Source organism: Somniosus microcephalus, unplaced genomic scaffold, assembly GCF_052327205.1.
Source record: "Somniosus microcephalus isolate GS21.2 unplaced genomic scaffold, FLI_Smic_1.0 unresolved_chr7, whole genome shotgun sequence".
Taxonomy (NCBI): domain Eukaryota; kingdom Metazoa; phylum Chordata; class Chondrichthyes; order Squaliformes; family Somniosidae; genus Somniosus; species Somniosus microcephalus.
In genome coordinates this window covers 30805657-30812539 of record NW_028225185.1, presented here as the reverse complement: position 1 = coordinate 30812539, position 6883 = coordinate 30805657, and positions in this window count along the sequence as shown.

Below are 6883 nucleotides of genomic sequence, written 5' to 3'. Positions count from 1 at the left end.
CTTTATACTCGGACCTGTGGGAGGAGTCAGCCGAGGCATGTACACAGTGGAATACAAACAGGTCAAACAGGAATACAAACAGTGGTTTACCACATTCACCCCTTGTTTAAAATTGAGTCCGGCGGGGTGAAGTGTATTAAAAGTTAGTGTATTGGAGTCTCTCCGGAGGTCTTGTCTGCCGCTGTGATCGGCGTGGCGACGGCAGGGGTAGTGAAGCTTCCGGCGTCGAGTCCAGCGTAGGCTGTGGCACAGGCGTGTCGTCCTCGTAGATGTCGAGCGGGTCGCGGGGCCCAGGCCTGCCGTCTGCTGGGGCTGGATATCGGATCGTGGGGGGGGGGGGGGGGGGTGGTAGTGAGTGGTGGGTTACTGTGGTCCCCGAGGGTGCAAGGTCTCTTATGGAGACTGTGTCCTCCCGCCCGTCCGGGTATGCGATGTAAGCATACTGGGGGTTGGCGTGGAGGAGGTCGACCCTCTCGACCAGGGGGTCCGTTTTATGGGTCCTCACGTGTCTTCTCAGTAGGACCGGCCCTGGGGACGTCAGCCATGGCGGTAGCGATGTCCCTGATGTGGACTTCCTTGGGAAGACGAACATTTTCTCATGAGGGGTGGCGTTAGTGGCAGTGCAGAGCAGTGACCGAATAGAGTGGAGCGCATCGGGGAGCACATCCTGCCAGCGGGAGGTTGGAAGGCCCCTAGACTTTAAGGCTAGCAGGACGGCCTTCCAAACTGTCGCATTTTCTCTTTCCACCTGTCCGTTCCCCCGGGGGTTGTAACTGGTGGTCCTGCTTGTGGCAATACCCCTAGTTAGCAGGTACTGACGGAGTTCGTCGCTCATAAACGATGAGCCCCGGTCGCTATGGATATAGCTGGGGAAGCCGAACAGGGTGAAGAGGTTGTTCAGACATTTAATGACCGTGGCACTGGTCATGTCCGGGCAGGGGAAGGCGAACGGGAAACGGGAGTACTCATCAATAATATTGAGGAAGTACACATTGCGGTCGGAGGAGGGGAGAGGCCCTTTAAAATCAACGCTCAGGCGCTCGAAGGGGCGAGTGGCTTTTATCAGGTGGGCCCTGTCTGGTCTATAAAAGTGCGGTTTGCACTCAGCGCAGACTTGGCAGATCCTGGTCATGGTCCTGACCTCCTCAATAGAGTAAGGCAGGTTGCGGGCCTTGATGAGGTGGAATAACCTGGTGACCCCCGGGTGGCAGAGGTCATTGTGGAGGGCCCGCAGTCTATCGATCTGCGCGCTGGCGCAGGTGCCACGCGATAGCGCATCCGGGGGTTCATTTAGCTTCCCGGGCCGGTACAAGATCTCGTAGTTGTAGGTGGAAAGTTCGATTCTCCACCTCGAGATCTTGTCATTTTTGATTTTGCCCCTCTGCTTGTTGTTAAAACATAAAAGCAACTGAACGCTGGTCAGTGAGCAGGGTAAATCATTTTCCGGCCAGGTAGTGCCTCCAATGACGCACAGCCTCCACAATCGCCTGGGCCTCCTTCTCAACAGCGGAGCGTCTGGTCTCCGGGCCTTGGAGGGTTCGTGAAAAGAAGGCCACGGGTCTCCCCGCCTGATTGAGGGTAGCGGCCAGGGCAAAGTCGGACGCGTCGCTTTCCACCTGGAAGGGGATGGATTCGTCCACTGCGTGCATGGTGGCTTTGGCAATGTCCTCCTTGATACGGTGGAAGGCTAAGCGGGCCTCTGCCGTCAAGGGAAAAGAGGTGGACTTGATCAGCGGACGGGCCTTGTCCGCATAGTAGGGGACCCGCTGGGCGTAATAGGAGAAAAACCCTAGGCACCTCTTCAGGGCCTTGAGGCAGTGGAAGTTCCATAAGGGGATGCATCCGGTCGGGGTCGGGGCCGATGACTCCGTGTTCCACAACACAGCCAAGGATGGCGAGGCGGTTTGTGCGGAATATGCACTTCTCCTTGTTATATGTCAGGTTCAGGAGTTGGGCGGTGCGGAGGAATTTTTCGAGGTTTGCGTCATGGTCCTGCAAGTCACGGCCGCAGATGGTCACATTGTCCAGATATGGGAAAGTGGCCTGCAACGCATTTTGATCTACCATCCGGTCCATCTCCCTTTGGAAGATGGAGACCCCGTTGGTGACGCCAAAGGGAACCCTAAGGAAGTGATAGAGGCGGCCGTTTGCCTCAAAGGCAGTGTACTGGCGGTCCTCAGGGCGGATGGGGAGCTGGTGGTACGCTGATTTCAGGTCAATGGTCGAGAAGACGCGGTACTGCGCGATCTGGTTGACCATATCAGCTATACGGGGGAGTGGGTAGGCGTCCAGCAGGGTGTAGCGATTTATTGTCTGGCTGTAGTCGATGACCAGGCGCTGCTTCTCGCTGGTCTTAACGACCACAACCTGGGCTCGCCAGGGGCTGGTGCTGCCCTCAATAATCCCTTCTTTCAGGAGCCGCTCCACTGCGGTTTTAATGAAAACCCTGTCCCCGGCACTGTATCGCCTGCTCTTTGTGGCGATGGGCTTACAGTCGGGGGTGAGGTTAGCAAACAGTGGTGGGGGGGTGACTCTGAGTGTGGAGAGGTTGCACCTGGTGCGCGGCGGGCAATTTGGAAGCTGCTGGCTGCGGACTGTGAGTGGGGGTAGGGGTCCACCGTACGCCATCGTAACACTTTTAAGGTGGCACTGAAAATCTAACCCCAGCAGGACGGCAGCGCAGAGGTCAGGCAGGACCAGAAGTTTAAAATGATCGTACACGGTCCCGTCTACTACGAGTGTCACCACGCAGTAGCCGCCGATTGGGACTCGTGGAGGCCATAGAAATCCGCTGTTGCGCAGGCAGGACTGGGAGAGAGCAACGCCGCACCGTGTCGGGGTGGATGAAGCTCTCCGTGCTCCCAGAGTCAAAAAGGCAGATTGTATCGTGACCATTTACCTTAATGTCCATTGTGGAACTGGCCAGTTGGTGCGGTCTCGCTTGGTCCAGTGTAACGGATGCCAGCGTAGGGGTCGGTGTGTCGCTGCGGGTATCAGATGAGGCGGTGTCGGGGGCCTGCTGCGTCCCGGCTGTCGTCCAAGATGGCGGCGTCCATGATCCCCATGTGGCTGGAGGCGTCCAAAATGGCTGCTGTACCGGTGATTCGCACACGGCCGGGGAGGTCCAAAATGGCGGCCCGCATGGCCCACACGCGGCGCTGCTGGGGTTCGGGGTGGCTTTGACCCTGCAGACGCTAGCGTAGTGTCCCTTCTTCCCGCAGCCCGAGCAGATCGCGTTTTTCGCCGGGCAGCGCGCTCTGGGGTGTTTTGCCTGGCCACAGAAGTAGCATTTCTGGCCTTGGGGCACTGCTGTCTAGCCTTGGGACACTGCTGCGGTAGTTGGGCCGTTGTTGGGGTGTGGCTGGGGTGGCACGGCGCTATGAGGCGGTCCTACCGTGTCCCAGGCTGTCATTCCCCGCGGCGTCCACGGTGCAGAGGAGTAGGCATCCATGCCCTGGTAGGCTGCATCCAACGATAGTGCGAGTTCAGAGGCCTTGTTGAGGTCGAGGTTACTCTGCTCCAACAGTCGCTGTCGTGTGTAATTGGATCTGTGGCCCGCTACAAAAGCGTCCCGGATAAGTTCCTCTGTGTACACGGCGGCCTTTACATCCTTACAACCACAGGCCCGGCCAAGCACAGACAGTGCCTGAAGGTATTCCACGGTCGATTCCCCAGGTTGTTGTTTACGACTCCCCAGGAGGTGCCTGGCGTACACTTCGTTCACTGGGCGCGTGTACTGGTCCTTGAGGAGCTTGATAGCATCCGCGTACGAGGTCGCGTCTTGGATGACCGAGTACACTCGGTGGTTCACTTTGGAGGTCAGGACATCCAGTTTGTCCTCGTCCGATTTGATTGCTTCGGAGGCGGTCAGGAATTTTTCGAAACACTGAAGCCAGTGAGTAAACTTGGTGGATGAGTCCGCCTCCCGATGATCTAAGTCCAGGCATGCTGGTGTGAGGATCTTCTCCATTATAAAAATGTTGTTAATAAAATTGATGCGCTATCAATTACTCATAAAAGACTGAGAGTTAGAAGAGTAACTAAAGGCTTTTATTAACAACAGAATGGAGGTCTGCCTCGAGTGGTCGACCGGTCCAGGATACCAAGGGCTGGGGAGCAGTCACCTTTATACTAGGACCTGTGGGAGGAGTCAGCCGAGGCATGTCCAGGCATGTACACAGTGGAATACAAACAGTGGTTTACCACAGGCGCCTTCCCGGATGCTCCTCCACTTTGTGCGGTCTTGGGCCAGGGATTCCCAGGTGTCGGTGAGGGATGTTGTACTTTTTCCAAAGGAGGCTTTGAGGGTTTCCTCTGCCCACCTGGGGCTCTCTTGCCATGCCGGTGCTCCGAGTAGAGCGCTTGTTTCGGGAGTCTCCTATCGGGCATGCGGACAATGTGACCCGTCCATTGGAGCTGATCGAGCGTGGTCAAAGCTTCGATGCTGGGCTGAGCGAGAACACGGACGTTGGTGCGCCTATCCCACCAATGGATTTACAGGATCTTGCAGAGGCAGCGTTGGTGGTACCTCTCCAGTGCTTTGAGGTGCCTGCTGTACATGTAGTCCAACACCGCCTTCAGTGTGCCAGTGCAGCCTTCGGTCGCCTGAGCAAGAGTGTTTGAAGACCAGGGCCTCAAACCCGGCACTAAGCTCATGGTCTACAGAGCAGCAGTGATACCCGCCCTGCTGTGTGCCTCAGAGACATGGACCATGTACAACCAAGTGAGTGTGTGGCCGTGAGTCCTGAACCGTGGAACAAAACCATATCAACCTGCGGGAGACACCTCATTTCTCCGCTGGCTACTGAATGGACAGCCAAACTGGACATCCCCTTGCAGGCTTTTCCCATCGTACTTGCAACAAGAAGAGATTACACAAACCAGGGTTGTATTCCCTGGCATTTAGAAGGTATTAAGGGATATGGGGCAAAGGCGGGGTAGCTGGAGTTAGGTCGCAGATCAGCCCTGATCTCACTGAATGGCGGAACAGGCTCGAGGGACCGAATGGCCTCCTCCTGTTCCTAGGGATGGGGGAGGGAAATAAGAGATCAGATTTAACCTGGACAGGAGCTGTTATTGAATGGAGAGTGGGGAAACAGATCACCGTGCAATCTGGACAAGAGATAGTAACTTGGGCGGGGGGGGGAGATATCGGGATCAAACAACCAAATACCAAGCTCTCCGACATCACCAAGTCACAGAGTACTGAAGCTCGCGGCAGTACGGTGGGTTTTCCGGTACAGGGCAGGAAGAGGCCCGGCTCCAAGCTTGGGGTTCGTGCTCGTGAACGTCACCCCGCGACTCCCAACAGGAAAGGGTGTGGACATGGCTGGGCTCACCACCGGCGGCTAGCCCGTCAACACTGCAACGGGCAGAACAGCTCAAATTAGACAGGCTCGCGTTTCGCCAGCACCTTTCCCCACCTCAGGACGTCTCAAAGCGCTTCACAGCCAATGAAGGACTTTTTTTGAAGTGTGGTCACTGTTGTAATGTAGGAAACGCGGCAGTCAATTTGCGCACAGCAAGCTCCCACAAACAGTGATGTGAGAACGGCCAGAGGGGGGGGGGTGGGGAAGAAGAGAGAGAGGGGGGGGAAAGAGAGCGGGGGGGAAAAGAGAGAGGGGGGGGAAAGAGAGAGAGAGGGGGGGGGGAAAGAGAGAGGGGGGGGGAAAGAGAGAGGGGGGGAAAGAGAGAGGGGGGGAAAGAGAGAGGGGGGGAAAGAGAGAGGGGGGGGAAAGAGAGAGGGGGGGGGAAAGAGAGAGGGGGGGGAAAGAGAGAGGGGGGGGAAAGAGAGAGGGGGTGAAAGAGAGAGGGGGGGGAAAGAGAGAGGGGGGGAAAGAGAGAGGGGGGGGAAAGAGAGAGGGGGGGGAAAGAGAGGGGGGGGGAAGAGAGAGAGGGGGGGGAAGAGAGAGAGGGGGGAAGAGAGAGAGGGGGGGGGAAGAGAGAGAGGGGGGGGAAGAGAGAGAGGGGGGGAAGAGAGAGAGGGGGGGGAAGAGAGAGAGGGGGGGAAGAGAGAGAGGGGGGGGAAGAGAGAGAGGGGGGGGAAGGAGAGAGGGGGGGGGAAGGAGAGAGGGGGGGGAAGGAGAGAGGGGGGGGGAAGGAGAGAGGGGGGGAAGGAGAGAGGGGGGGAAGGAGAGAGGGGGGGAAGGAGGAGAGGGGGGAAGGAGAGGAGGGGGGAAGGAGAGAGGGGGGGGAAGGAGAGGGGGGGGAAGGAGAGAGGGGGGGGGAAGGAGAGAGGGGGGGGGAGGGAGAGAGGGGGGGAAGGAGTGAGGGGGGGAAGGCGAGAGGGGGGGGGAAGGAGAGGAGGGGGGGGGGAAGGCGAGAGGGGGGGGGAAGGAGAGAGGGGGGAAGAGAGGAGGGGGGGGAAGGAGAGAGGGGGGGGAAGGAGAGAGGGGGGGGAAGGAGAGAGGGGGGGGTAGAGAGAGGGGGGGAAGGAGAGAGGGGGGGGAAGGAGAGAGGGGGGGAAGGAGAGAGGGGGGGAAGGAGAGAGGGGGGGGGAAGGAGAGAGGGGGGGGGAAGGAGAGAGGGGGGGGAGGAGTGGGGGGGGTTGGTGAGAGGGGGGGGGTGGGAGAGTGGGGGGGGATGGAGTGAGGGGGGGTAGGAGAGAGGGGGGGTTGGAGAGAGGGGGGTTGTTGTGGGGGGAAGGTGAGAGGGGGGGGAAGGAGGGGGGGGTAGGAGAGAGGGGGGGGAGGTAGGAGGTGGGGGGGGTTGGTGTGGGGGGGGGGAAGGTGTGGGGGGGGTTGTGTGTGGGGTTGGGAGGGGGGTGGTGTGGGGGGGTAGGTGTGGGGGGTAGGTGTGGGGGGTGGTGGATGTGGGGGGGGGATGGAGAGTGGGGGGGGAAGGAGTGGGGGGGGGGGTTGGGAGGTGTGGTGGGGGAGGTGAG